The sequence below is a fragment of the Rhinolophus ferrumequinum genome, chromosome 12 (assembly GCF_004115265.2).
Source record: "Rhinolophus ferrumequinum isolate MPI-CBG mRhiFer1 chromosome 12, mRhiFer1_v1.p, whole genome shotgun sequence".
Classification (NCBI taxonomy): Eukaryota; Metazoa; Chordata; class Mammalia; order Chiroptera; family Rhinolophidae; genus Rhinolophus; species Rhinolophus ferrumequinum.
In genome coordinates this window covers 604,703-619,903 of record NC_046295.1, presented here as the reverse complement: position 1 = coordinate 619,903, position 15,201 = coordinate 604,703, and the positions used below count along the sequence as shown (strand labels likewise).

Below are 15,201 nucleotides of genomic sequence, written 5' to 3'. Positions count from 1 at the left end.
TCATTATTTCTTCAATTCCTTGCTGTCTCTCTTCTCCTTCTGGTACCCCCATAATGTGAATATTGTTAATGCTTAATGTTGTCCTGGAGGCCCCTTAAATTGTCCTCATTTTTGTGGATTCTTTTTTCTTTTTAATGTTCTGGTTGGGTGTTTTCTGCTACCTTACCTTCTAAATCGCTGATTCGATCTTCTGCTTCATCTAGTCTGGTGATTCCTTCTAGTGTATTCTTCATTTCTGTTTTTGTATTCTTTATTTCTGACTGGTACTTGTTTATGTTTTCTATCTCCATTTTTTTGTTTCCTATCTCTTTGTTGAAGTTCTCCCTGAGATCACCGAGCATCCTTATAACCAGTGTTTGCACTCTGCGTCTAGTAGATTGCTTTTCTCCATTCTGTTTAGTTCTTTTTTTGGGAGCTTTGTTATTTGGGACTTGTTTCTTTGTCTCCCCATTTTGGCTGCCTCCCTGTGTTTGTTTCTATGTATTAGGCAGGGCTGCTATGCCTTCTGGTCTTAGTAGAGTGGCCTTAGGTAGGTGTCCTGTGGGGTCCAGTGGTGCAGCCTTCCTGGTCACCAGAGCCGTGCACTCCAGGTGTGTCCTTGGTGTGGGTTGTGTGTGCCCTCCTCTTATAATTGAGCCTTGGTTCCTGTTTGCACATCAATGGGAGGGATTGACCCTCAGGCTGATTGGTTGTGAGGACTGGCTGTGATTACAGTGGAGGAGCTATTGTGCAGCGTCTGACCCTAAGGAGCAGGGTTCACTTTAGCAGGCCTCTGGTGCACACCCAAAGTCTACCCTTTGGGTGTGTCGTTCTTGTTAGGTGGTAAGGTGATGTTCGGCTTGGTCCGAAGCTGGCCACTGCAGGCCAAGTTCAACGGCAGCCTGTGCCCTGCTCTGGGCCACCTGGTCGTAGCCACAAAGCAATCTGCAGATGGCTGCTGCCAGCATTGTGGAGGAAGTGCCCAACGTGGGGCAGGAGGCCAGGAAGGCCCAGGGAGGAAGGAGTGCAGTGAACTTGTGGCTCCATCAGGGATGCTGGGACAAGGGTGTTAGTGAGGTACGGGGCCTTGTGAGGCTTCGGGTGGGTGAAAAGAACCAAGGTGAGGAGTGGGACTCAGGTACAGGCAGTTCCTCAGGAGGTCCTGTTGCCAAGAGAAGCAGGGAACCAGGAGCTGACAGTTGGCACTGGGTGTGTGCTGACTGGAATGACCAGGAGAGCAGGGAGGAGGAGGCCACTCTCAGATCATCACAGGGACAGGCTGGGTGGGCTGCAGCGGGGCAACAGAGACGGTCAGTTGTAGACTGAGATGCACGAAAGGGAGGCCGCCCCCGAGGCCCATTTAAATTAAACCTAAGTCAGCCCGCACTCAATGATGGGCAACACCTGATGCCAATCACAGTTCTCCAACTCACCAAAGAAAACAGGACCTGCTGGCCAGCCCTGTCCTGTGTCTGCGTGGGCCTCCTTAATGTTCTAGAACACTCCCTCTTGGTTAGAGTGATCCCTGCTTGTCAGGCACGGGACTCCCACAATCCATGCACTGTCTCCGTTGAATAAAGGACATCAAACTCAAGACTAAATCGTACTGTCATTGAGTCAGCACCTGGCTTCCAAGAAGTAGGTGCAGGAAGAGGGGAAAAGTGCCCACAGCAGCTTGAGGCAGCGGCCCAGGTGGGGGTCCACATTGCACAGACTAATGATTTCCTGGGTTCCGGGAAGGATACGTGTGCATCTCAGAGGGCGGGCTGTCGACCAAGGCACCCCAAATTCTGTGACAAGTGTTCCAGTCCTTCCCAGTGTCAGGCCTACAAACATTTATGACATCCACAATAGGAAGAACAGTGATCTGCTCTCATTTTGAAAAAGAAACTGACACGTTAAGTGGCTCCTCTGTGCCAGACGTGGGTGCAGTTTCTTTCCACCATTTTATGTCCGTCTGATCACCATGATAATTATGCTCTTACGTATAGTGCCAAGGGCTCCAGGCCTGTGGCCACTCTGCCTGGGTGGGACTTGTCACCTCCCTGCAGGCTCACCCATGACCATGAAACTCACTCAGTGGTCATTTCTTCAAATAGGGCCATCCTCCTGCTTTACCCAAACCAGAGCATCCCAAGCAGAAAATGCCCCTCCGGAATCCCCAGCGCCCTCCTGCCCTCCACAGCCCCTCTCCCTCGTCTGCCCCACCCTAGGTCTCGGCAGGTTGCAGAGTGCAGGCCTCTCAGGCTGTGGACAGGCCTGTACGCTTCTGACATCTCCCGATGTCATGTTGGGAGTGTAATGGAAGTGCTGCTGGGCCGGTGCCCAAAGTCACCCTTTTCCCTCTGTAACTGCTGTTTTCTGGGCATATCCTGACACCAGATCACTGCCTGGCTCCTCGTTGGACATCCGCTTACTACATGAAGGCTGCCAAAGGGTGACTGACTGTCTCCCTCACTCCTTCCACATCAACTGGTCACTTTCCACCTGAAGAATGAGTTCTCCTTCTCCCCTATTTATTTTAGATCGGCACTGACTCATACATTACTAATTTACTCAGCGGGAATCAGTGTTTCTCCAAGGACCCAAGGGCATTTAGAAACCAAGACCTGGGATCATGTCTCCCGGGGCTGCAGGCTTTAGGACCCCTCCTGGGAAAGAGCTCGGAATGACAGGGGGTGTGACACACACTCCAGCTCACACACCCCAGCCCCTCCACATCCTCCTGTGTGCATGTATTAGGAAACCCAGCGTGAGGTCACCCCAACACCTGAGTCACCCCCCAGGGTCCTCCAGCTTTCCTCCTGCCCTCCCCATCCTCAGTGCATGTACTGGGTCAGCCAGTCCACGATCTCCCAGAAGTCCCCCGCCCTGGGCACACTGGCACCTTAGACAGGGAGGAGAAGGAGGGGGCAGGAAAGCACATTACCTGTTAACAATGTCCCACGCGTACAACCATGTACAACACCGCAGACATCCACCTAGCACTTCCTGAGAGAGTGTTCCGGGCAAGTGCCGGCCCGGGGCTCTGTCCCCTTGGTCAGAGAAAGGGCTGGAGCTGTGAGGAGGGGTCTCAGACCATGACAAACTATCGCAGGGAATGGATGACTACTCTAGGGCAGTTCTAGAGGGCAAACCCTTCTCATCACAACTGTCTGGACTAACAGAACCGGCAGGCTACAGCATTCGACGACCCATTAGGAAACTTCCTGATTAGCACAACAACCAGAAAGACGGAAGCTTCTCATTTTAACAAAGTGCACTCAGGACACACCATCCAAGTGAAATTTTAACAAAAACCCCCAAGCTACAAGACTGGATAAAAGGAGCCCTACTTTTAAATATTTTGATGACATAGAGGATGGAAAGACTGCATTTCCAAGTCTAATGGTCCAGTTTTTCTAGACTATTTATGTGGTTTAAGTAAACATCCCATGAGGTAAGATGAAGTGCTATGTTGCCGAACTGCCTCTTGTAAACCACACTGCCCCAACTTTCCTGGACGTGTTCCTAGGGATGAGACACAGACCCAGCTCCACACATGTCTGTACACGAGAGGCTCTAGTTGGTAAAAATAAGCAGCACAGTAGCTTGCCAGGATGGGGGGCAGAGACCAGACCCATATGTGGGCTAACGCAGTGTCCCTGACTTCTGTTAGATACAGGCCCCTGGGGGCCCTGCACCACCGGAATCACCCAGGAAATAACTGGGAAATGCTCTGTATCTTTTCTAGGGTATTAATGGTTCAGAGAGAGGTAAAAATGTGTCCTAAATGTTGCTGCTAAAACAACCAGAACACCTCTATTCCGAGCCTACGGTGGCTCATAAACCCGAGAAAGGCAGAATGTCACTGCAGTACTGACTGCGGGTCACACACACCTCTGGGCCTGACTCGTGGTCGTTTTCTGGTACCAGCATCTCTGGAGCCCCCAGGGGCATGTCCAGCCCAGTGTGTGACCTGCTTGTGGTGCCGTCTACATCCCTAGGCGGCTCCAGAACAGACCAGCCACCTTTCTCCATCCCCCTTTAATCTCCTTTTCTTGTTTTGTGAGGTATGGGAAGAACCAGAGGATCTCAGGGACCAACTTTATTGGAAATACAAGGACTGACAATTAAGTTTGTGAACTTGTTGCAACAATGTTGCTAACCTTTTTTAATATCAGAGGGATTATTCATTATGAATTTGTACCAACTGGACAAACAGTTAACCGAGTTTACTATTTGGAAGTGCTGAAAAGGCTGCCTGAAAAACTTAGACCACCTGAACTTTTCACCAAGTCATGGCTCTTGCATCACGACAATGCACCAGCTCACACGGCACTGTCTGTGAGGGAGTTTTTAGCCAGGAAACAAATGACTGTATTGGAACACCCTCCCTACTCACCTGATCTGGCCCCCAGTGACTTCTTTCTTTACCCGAATATAAAGGAAATACTGAAAGGAAGACATTTTGATGACATTCAGGACATCAAGGGTAATACGTCGACAGCTCTGATGGCCATTCCAGAAAAAGAGTTCCAAAATTGCTTTGAAGGCTGGACTAGGCGCTGGCATCAGTGCATAGCTTCCCAAGGGGAGAACTTCAAAGGTGACCGTAGTGATATTCAGCGATGAGGTATGTAGCACTTTTTCTAGGATGAGTTCGCAAACTTAATTGTCAGACCTCGTATATTCCAATGGCCTTTCCAAAGCGAAGGCCTGGGGGCCTGACTAACAGACAGTTCCACGTGCATGGTCGCTGTGCACCAGGGGGAGACGTACCACAGATTCCACAGCACCGTGTCTGCACAGCTGGCCAGCTAAAATGGTTTTTACATTTGTGCATGGTCAACAGAAAAACTCCAAAGAACAGTGTGCCCTTTGAAATGACATGAAATTCAAACCTCAGTGTCCACAATGAAGTCTGGCTGGAAAGCAGGCACGCCCACCCCTGGGCACAGCCTATGACTGCTTCTGTGCTGCGGGACAGGGAGCTCGAGGACAAAGTGTGACTGTCTGGCTGTGCTGCGGAAGAAATCTGGAGACCAGGTCACCCAGGGGACACGTGTACCCGAGGTGGCCTGGTCGGTCCTGAGGGAACCCAAGGAGTGAAGGGAGCAGGGCCCGAGAGGTCTGGGGGGGCACCACACCACGTTTTTAATGGTGTTTCCTTTGGGGAGTGGCACTGCGAGGCAGAAGTATAGCAGATTATATATACACATATAGATTATATATAGATTATATATAGATTATGTATAGATTATACACACACACACACACACACACACACACACACACACACACACACACACACATATATAAATACCTCACCACCCAAGTCACACCTGGATGGCCTAGCGACCGTTTGACCTGGGGGCCTGTGGAGAGGGGGGCAGATGCAGCCCAGACGCGTCTGTCCTGTGTGGCCCTTGGAATAAACCAGGACACATGGTGGGGTTTTTCTGTTCAATAAGCCTCTCACCCCTTCTTGTTTTCCACGTTGCCCAGTTTCCTGCTTCGCCCCAAGATCGAAATGTACTTGCTCTTTCTTCGTTGGTCCTGTTTTCCACTCCTCAAATGCCTTCCTGTTTCCAGGACTCCCTTCAGTGCCCAGTCCAAGTGTCATTCCTGTGCTTCTGTGTTAGTTACCAGTGGTGCTCAGACCTCTAAGGAGAAAGCCCTGATTGCCACGGCTGCATTCATTTCTGCTTCCTTACTGTTTGCTACACTTTTTTCATATTTCCTTTTAATTGTATTAAGCTAGAAAAAATCCTTCTGCCTGTTACTTATTTTATAATTGCATGTTTAAATTGTATTTGTTTGTCTGTAATCTTTGGTAATAATAGTGATTTCTGTCCCAGGAGACGCAGCATGTCCCTAATTGGCCTGTCGCACAGGACGCTCTATCTTTTGACTTCAATCCAACTGAATCTATTCAACAGTGAGACCAATACTGCCTTTTTCGATGTCGAACAGCACACCACTCCCCCACAGAAAAGCAGGACGCAATCATCACTCTCCCCATCTAATTCTTCCACCCTGGCATAATTCCTCTTCCCCACGCCCAGACTGTCCACGAGGGTTTTCTCACAGGAGTCCCTCTACCTTTGCTGGAGAGATTACTGAAAGCAGCTCTGAGGAGCAAGGATGACAGCACTGGGCTGAGGGGACAAACCTTTTGCCCTCACTCACTCCACAGGGAGAGTGACAGCCCAGCCCAGACAGGCAGAAACCCTTGTGGCTCCCCAAACCCACAAGCACTCAGAGCTCCTCCTCAGCCAGTTTGGAAAAACCCCTTCCACAGCAAGCAGCACTTTTAGGAAATCATGCAGTTGCTGGTGGGACGATCACAGCATGAAACATGGCCATAAACACCTTGTCTAGGACATGGAGCTGAGAGGAGGAGAAGAGGGATGTGGGTATCCAGGAAAGGCAGAAAGTCTACAAATGCAAGTCTCCTGTACCTTCCCATCTGAGAATGAAAAGGCGTGAATTACTGGTAGGCAAGCAAATCCAGTCACATGGGCCCCTAAGAAACACATGCTCTGCCATCAATCTGAAGGCAAATGCATCCTTAATTAAATGCACCCAAATGTACACAGACAGTACCCACGACTTCAGGTGGGAACGTAAATCCTAGCAGTGGGTTTGTTTAAAAGAGTGGCGTTCGAAGCTAATTGGGTGGCAATTATATGCTTTGAAAAGTAGTTCTGTTTCCTCCTAGACTAATAATTACAAAGGTTTCTTTTAAAATAATCAGAAATGATAATTAAGAAGCTGAATACGCACACAGGTATAAACACAATAATCAGTGCTAGAAACTCTTTAGAGGTAAATTCACAACTTTCTCTTCAGACAGTTATTAAAATGTAATTATGCAAGCAAAATAATAAAATGCAAGCAGATAATGAAAGTAATATTCCAGATATTCACTGCCCATTTTATCATCACGTTCCTTCTTTGCTGAGCTAGGTTTCTGAGCTAGGTTCACACTGTGAGTTAGGTTTCTGCCCCATCCTCTGTCACTCTAGAAAGAACTCTAATGAAGAAAGAACTCTAATGAAGAAAGAACTCTAATGAAGAAAGAACTCTAATGAAGAAAGAACTCTAATGAAAACTCCAGGCACTTTGTTAAATGCTGAGTACCCGCTGTGAACAAAGTAACACAGATCATCAGAGAAATGCAAATAAAAGACACAATGGAATACAACAACACAACCAATGTGAGCAAGTGGGACCCTCACACCCTGCTGGAGAGAGTGTAAATGGGTACAGCTGCTCTGCAAAACTCTTTGGCAACACCTCCAGAAGCTGAATATATGTCTACCCTAAGAATCAGCGATTCCACCTAACATAAATATGTACACGTGTCACAAGACATGTACCCCCAGTACTATTTCCAATCAATTGCCACAACCTGGGAGGCCCAGGAACAGAGTGTCGGGTACATGCTGCGGCCCCTCCACATGACAGAAGGAAGCAGCAGCTCCTGCTCACGGAGATGGAACTGCCGGGCCCAGTGTGGAGCCACAGGCGCCGACCCCAGCCTGTCCTGTGAAGTTCCAGCGCAGGTGGGTGGGCCTGGCCCTGGCCCCGTGGGGAAACGACTTAAGAGGGCACAAGGGCTTTTGGGGCCCACTCGTGTTCTGCTTCATTGTCGCTCTGGTGGTTCTACAAATTCATTTTGTGAAAAATTATCAAACTGTATATTTATGTGTGCCCTTTTCTGTATGTATATATTTCAACAAAAAATTAAAACGCAAAAGATAGTATCCCTGAGTCCCTAAAGCATACGATCTAGCAGGAAAGACAATCAGTAAGTAAACACACAAACGCCACTGCCGGCCAGGGTACAGGCTGGTTCTTTTCCACCTGGAAGCCCGGGGCTGTCTCGATGAATTCGCTGTCTCTCTTTGGGTCTATTCCAGTTGTGTCATATCTGAGCGTCATATCTATGTCACAGCAGTGACCATAATGTATGAAATATTGTGTACAGATGCTCTAGGATTTGATACAAAGAACACAAAATCTACTTTGTTTTCCCTGACCTTCCTGGATTGCGACCGGCGATCTGCAGTCCTTTCCTGAGGTGGAGGAGGTCTCTGAGTTCCTATTTGGGGAGCAGACACTGTGCCTTTTCTTGGCTCATTTGTCAATAGGCAGTTTGTGGACCTTTTCCCCATGAAGGCCTTATCTGATGCATGATGGTTTTTTTACTACTTTTCTGTGTGCTCTGAATAATGTTTTCAGTGCATTCCCAACCTCCTGGTATTTCAATGTGTGTAAAGGCTTAAAGTTGTCTGAAAATATGGAGATTTTACTGTCGACTCCCTCTTGGCTCATTTACACCAAGTTCAATTACTTAACATTTCTCAATCCTGAAAATGTGATTGTGTACAAGTAGAATTAGTTGCACCACATTTGACATAATGGGAGAAAAGCTGTACCTTGTCAGCCCTTGTTACATGAAAATGTTAGTTGTAAAGATACTTGTTTGAATGCGAGTTTTCTACTTATCTTTTATAATCTTCTAATAGGACTTCAGCTAACCTGCAAGTTTAAATAATATTTGAAGAAACATACTATTGCCCAGAGGCTGAGGCTGACCACAAAGATGGAAAAGGACTGTACAGTTCTTAGCTTTATTTGGGAACAGAGAACTGCTGTTAAGTGCTAGAGGGAAGCATGGCCCCAGGACCCCAGGGGCTTGCACAACAACTGTCTGATGTGCATTACTCAGCCAGGCAACGGGAGGAAACGAAAACAGAGGGTGAGCGCCAACAAAGTCAGGCTGTCTGTTGTTTGAAAAAAAGACAAAACAGCCAAAGGACAAATTCCAATTTCCTAAAAGTCAAATTTCAGCCTTGGAGAAATACAAATTGCACACTGTTTTTAAAATCAAATAGCTGTAAGTACAGCGTTTACACATTTGTAAGAGAAAGAACGTTCTTTATTTACAAGTGCCATACGTACTGAATACAAACCAGATGTCTTTTACTGCCTCTTATAAAGCAAGAAAAAGCACAGAAAAGAAACTAGAGTTTGAAACAATCACACAGCAAGTAGCTAACAACTCACTATAGTAACTGAAAGCCCCGCCCACTGACACACTACTAGTGAATTTGCTCAAACAGGGCCCTCCCACAGCTTCCAAGAGCAAAAATATAATCAACCTTTTTCTTGGGGGGGGTCATACAGGGGGTGGTGGTAATCCTGTGCAGTTTGTGTGTATAAGACAGATACACTATTTTAAACACATTAAAATCATCATTATCGAAGACTGAATAAAAACTGAGAAAGAGTAAGGATATGTGGAACATATTTCAATTTAAATTACAACTAGATTTTTAAACTACGATAAGGTAGTTTAGAAAGGCATTCAGCAACAATTTAGAGTATCATAAAGAGCTTGAAATAAAATAGTTCAATGTAAAAAATAGATTTGCAGGATGCTTAGTTTGAAATCACTTCACACCCACTAGAACAGCTACAGTAAAAACGACCGACAATAACAAGTATTGGTGAGAATGTGGAAAAGGGGAACTCGCAGACACGGTTGCTAAGAATGTAAAATGGTACAGGCACTTTGTAAAAGTCTGGCAGTTCCTTTTCCTCTTCTCTTTTAAAATGTCATTTATAAATTCTGAAATGATGCATTCACATATGAAGAAGAATTATAATTGTTCCTTTAAATTTCTTAGTAACCTCATACACATTCTGTCGTCACTGGGCTCCGAATGGAGAGTGACTTTCCCGTCTCTCTTCCTGTAACCAGAACCTGTGCAAGGGTATCCGCACTGCTTCCTGGAGGCACAGCTGGAGGGACAAACCACGGAGGGCACCTGACAAGGTAACAGTCTTCTCTGTAAATGTAGCATGTCTTTCATTCTCTATTTCTGGAACTCTTATTAGATTATGTTGCACCACCTCATTCTACACTTCTCAACCTGAACTCATATATTTTCCATCTAATTATCTTTCTTCTGTTCTTTTGGGTGATTTCTTCAAACAAATCTAATTTTCTTTTTAGTGATATCTAACCTATTATTTGACTTATCCACTGGTTTTTAAATTTTTTAAATTCTAATGACATTTAAAAAGATTTGTTAGATGTGAATTTGGTTCTTTTTCAACTAGGCTTTTGTTTAAAAAAACCAAAAAAACAATGTCCTATATTTTTAACTACTAGGTTTCCATTTATTCAGTTATCATTTTGAGAGCTTTCAGCCTTTTACTTTGTAGTTTTTCGCAGATTGTTCATAACTTTCACTTAACAGAGGTTTTTGTTTTTGTTTTTGAATAAATGTATACATTTTTAATGTGCACTTGCTTCAGCGGGGTCATTTTGTTCTGTGACCTTTCTGTGAGTAGGTGTGAGAATGTCCCTCCAAGGCAGCTGTCAGGTGGCTTCTCCCAGAGCCAGCGGGAGGCCCTGTAGCTACAATTTATATTCCTTCCTGGACGTGGGCTCCTAAATAGACCACAGTAGGCAGGGTAAACTGCAACCCTGTTCTGGGCCAGGGATCTGGAGAAGTGGCTTTCTCCACGCTCCAAACTCGCTGCAGCTTCCTGGGTCTGGCTGGCAGTTATGCTCCTTCCCTTTCAATCCAACAGTAGAAGACTCTGAGGCTCCAAGCTCTGGAAGAGGGTACCCCACAGCTCCCTCTGATGCAGTCAGGCCATCCTCCCATCTCAGTGGGCGGGAGCACTTCAGCTGCGGCCCAGGGCCCAGATCTGCTCTGAGACCCTGTAGGCTGCCCAGCACAGCTCCTGTTCTGGCCCAGATTTCGCTCTTTATTTATGGCTCTCAGGACATTTCTACTTCTTTCTCTTAAACTTATCTATGTACTTAAAACACGTAATATTTAATCTAGAATTTCTATGTGTTTCAAATGGTGGGGAAGGGTGGACATGGTTATCTCAGCCTGCCATATTTCTCTAAGTCTCCCCTTCTTTCTTTTTGGTAAGACATCACATTTTCATTTCTCTTTAATTATATAAGTAATTAACAGATACATTCTCACTACTAAAATTAAATGGTTAAAGCTAAACTGCCCTTTGACATAACCCCAATTCTTGTCTCCATCCCTCTCCCGCCGGTTACTGTCTTGCAGATAGATCTCTTCTCACATTACAGATCTCTGGAACCAGAGAAAATGGTGGAATTATGGCGGCCATGTGCTCCTGGTGGGAATGCATATGATGCAGTTGCTTTGGAGAAGCTGTTTCTTAACGTTAAACATACACTCACCATGTGACCCAGCAGTGCCACTTCTAAGTATTTACCCAAGTAAAATGGAAACTTATGTTCACACAAAAGTACTAAATTGTCTATAGCAGCTTTCTTATTCATCACCCAAATCTGGAAACAACTCAAATGTTCTTCTACTGGTGAGCTCCATCCATACCATGGACCCCACTACGGATTCACACACACCACGGGTGACTCAAATTCTGCTGAGTGAAAGATGTGACACTGAAAAGCCTATATACTGCATGAGAGTCTGGAAATGGCAAAATTAGAGGATCAAAAAAGAGACGAGTAGATGCCAGGGCTGAAGGTGGGGAGAAGGGCTGACTTACAAAGGGCATAATGGAATTTGTTGGGATGGTTGGAGTTTTGTATCTTGAGTGTGGTGGTGGTCACATGACAGTATGCATTTGTCAAAACTACTGTATAAAAGTTATATCTCAATTAAAATATGAGGACAATTAAATTCACAAACTCATCCTAGTAAAAGTGCTACATGCCTCATTGCTGAATATCACTATGGTCACCTTCGAAGCACTCCCCTTGGGAAGCTATGCACCCATGTCAGCACCTAGTCCACCCTTCAAAGCAGTTTTGGAACTTTTTTCTGGAATGGCCATCAGAGCTGTCGACGTATTATCCTTGATGTCCTGAATGTCATACAAATGTCTTCCTTTCAATACTTCCTTTATCTCTGGGTAAAGAAAGAAGTCATTGGGGGCCAGATCAGGTGAGTAGGGAGGGTGTTCCAATACAGTTATTTGTTTACTGGCTAAAACTCCCTCACAGACAGTGCTCTGTGAGCTGGTGCATTGTCGTGATGCAAGAGCCATGAACTGTTGGTGAAAAGTTCAGGTCGTCTAACTTTTTCATGCAGCCTTTTCAGCACTTCCAAATAGTAAACTCGGTTAACTGTTTGTCCAGTTGGTACAAATTCATAATGAATAATCCCTCTGATATCAAAAAAGGTTAGCAACATTGTCACAAGTTCATGGACTTAATTGTCAGACCTTGTACTTCAATATGTATCAGTGAATAAAATCACACTATGCTCATTTTGTTTTTTCCTGCTTTTCTTCACTCAATAAGGTACATTGAAGAGCTTTTTCTGCGAAGGCACAGAGCTGCTGGTTGTTTTGAACGGCTGTGCAGTCTGACAGTGTGTGTGTGTGTCAGGGTGCGTCGGCCTCAGAGGAGGGGGTGCGATAAGGAGGGGAGGAGTGTGGGTGCCGAACGGCAGACGGCCCCTGTCTCGCCGCCATGTGTGGAGCTGGGGCTGCTCTACAGAGCACGAAGAAGACCCCCCGCCAGACTTGGGTGCGAACGCCGAGACTGGTGGTGCCCACGGTACAAGAGGCTGAGAAGACGTTTCCTGTGCCGTGATGAGGCGCTGGCGAGGGCAGGGCAGGGTGGGCGACCGGCTCTGGCTGTTACTGGGTTGGGCCTGGGCGAGGGCGTGTGTGCACTGGGCCTGCTGGCACCAGGTAGCGAGTACTCAGCCCTCCTTATCACCTTGCCCAGCTGTGGACAGACGGGAACAAGGAGGTTATGGTTTAAGAGATGTCAGGAGTCAAGTATCAAAAACGGGCTCAGACTCTTTATTAGGTATCATCCCTAATTTCTTGATTCTCTAAATATCATTCACACATCTCCAAAATCATCCTCCTAAAACATGAATGTTTTTATGTCACTATTTTTCACAAAAACTTAAAGTGATTTTGTAGAGCCTAGAATAAAGGCTAAATTTCTAAAATGTGGCATTCAAGGTCCTCTGTGCAATGTCTCCAAACTTGCCCATGGCTTCTGCTTCTCATACTTCACCCCAGTCTCCCAATGAACAGTCAGCCTTCCCGCACTTGTAAGAATTCCTGTCACTACTCAAACGCCATGTCTCCAGGAAGCTCCTGCACATCTCATGTCACCTGTGCTCACAGAGTCAACCTGTGCCTCACTGACAGGCACACGAATATGTTCCTCCAGCTAAATAATGAAGCACTGAAGCAACCCGGTAACACACAATGTGATAACAGTGGTTCGTTCGCTGTGAACGGCTGGCACACAGTAGGTGCTTGATAAACATGTAGTGAATCCATGAGTGTAGGTGACCTACAAGTGAAAAAGCTAAAGGAACTAAAAGGGAGTTAGTGCAACTGGGACGTATGGGAGAGTGATTGAGAAACAACGCTTTAAACAAGAAAGTAAAAATAGAAGAGTTTTCAGATAAATATTTTAGTATAAAATCTCTAGAACTTTAGGAAAGACACTTGGCCCAAGACAGAAGCAACTAGTGCTATTCCTGGCACATAAGTGCCTGCTGAATAAACAATGTGACTAGTTAGCTAAAACAAACATAGAAACGAAGATATACATTGCTGGGTACCTACTCTGTGCACGAAGTATGTCAAACACATACTAGGCAAGATCCTCACCTCATTTTGAGAAGCCAAGAGGCTTGTCTGGAAGGAAATTGTGCCCAGCTGTAGATGGCATCATGAAATGGGCCCAACTGGGACTGAGGGGCCGTGGAGTGGTGAGAACAGGCCCTGAGAAAGTGTGAGGAGCAGGACTAGTCACCGTGGTTTCATTCCTATTTGCACAGAGTGTAATGCTGGCACTGGGCTTGTCACCGAAGTGTAGACAGAAAGCTACGTAAGTGCCCGACCACTGCTAATCCTCCCCTCCAAAGACGTAAATAATCCATTTTCAGCATGAAATCATTTCACATTTACTCTGGCTGTTCTGAAGTACAGCCACTAAATGGCACCCTGTCATAAACAGATGATGGCATGGCTCCTCCTGCTACTGGGCTGCTGACTTCAGATGGAAAATATTGTTTGTTTCATTGAAGCCGGCTTGAAATTAGCCAGCTGAAAAGCAAAACCACCCTTAACCAGCGAGGACTTTGCTCTTTGTATAACTAATGGTTTTTAATCTCCCTCCAAAACAAACAAACAAAAAAAACAACAAAAATTTGAGCACATATTCAGATAAAAGGCCAAGAATAAAATAAAGCAACCATAGTCTTTGAACCTTGTATGTACCTTGTGTGTAATTTAAGGACAATTCTCATGAGATAGAGCTAAAAACTATATAAGCTTTCTATAATCACTTATATCGTAAATGAATCAACAAAACGGAAATAATCAATAAATGCCTGTATGAGGTACAGCTTGTATGAGGCTATACAAAGAGAATTCCAACAAAACGTTGTTCCTTCGAGAAGACAAACACATGCTGACTGAAGAAGAAAGTCACATTAAACCGTAATAACTTTTCTCTTTGTTACAAAAGCTTAACATGGGATAGGCTATGTGAAAGGTCTTCTGTTGAATACGTGTTTAACTCTATGCTACCCAGCCACACTCATTTGATCCACACTTAACCTCAACTCGAGATCATAGCTGATAGGACCAGGGGTGGCCGTATGAGCCACACTGGCCCAATCAGTTTCTCTGGAGAAACCAGAAATTGAGGGCCAGACTACCCCTCTGGGAAGACGCTCCCCTGAGGGTAAGCAGGCGTGGGTTCTTGGAGACAGAGGTCTCGCAGCATGATGGGAGCTGTTCTGCAGAAGGCAGACCTAACCAAAAGGGAATAAACTAAATTTACAGAAAGTGGTAAGGAAGAGGCAACTCAGAAAAAGGCAGCAAGAGTCCCCGAGGGCCAACTGGACCGTGAAGGTGACCCTATTCCTGGTCCCGGGCCCTTGGGACCTTCTGCCCTCTCAGGCGAAGGTATTCTCAGCGGCCTTCTAATGTATCCCTTTTGTATCTGGGCTTATTTGAAATGGGTTTCTATTACTTGCAACCAAAATGTCTTAACACACACAATGGTCTTCAATTCCATTAGTGACAATGAGGAGTATGGGATGGATACGTGAGATATATTTTTCAGAAATACTATCTAGAACAGGGGTGTCCAAACTTTTTTCAACCTTTTTTACCAAGGGCCCTATGCGGTAAAATACACAAACAGCCGGGCCACTCACTCGA

General features: G+C 45.7%; 1 protein-coding gene and 1 long non-coding RNA gene across 4 annotated transcripts in view; one reads left to right on the top strand and one right to left on the bottom strand.

Moving 5' to 3' along the window:
- Positions 1-15,201, bottom strand: part of CENPP (centromere protein P) — a 237,870-nt gene that overhangs the window by 9,197 nt on the left and 213,472 nt on the right. The window lies entirely within an intron of this gene.
- On the top strand, positions 9,515-11,737 carry LOC117031850 (uncharacterized). Its single transcript, XR_004424631.1, has 3 exons — positions 9,515-9,533; positions 9,734-9,808; positions 11,073-11,737. It is a non-coding gene; the product is annotated as an uncharacterized LOC117031850 (long non-coding RNA).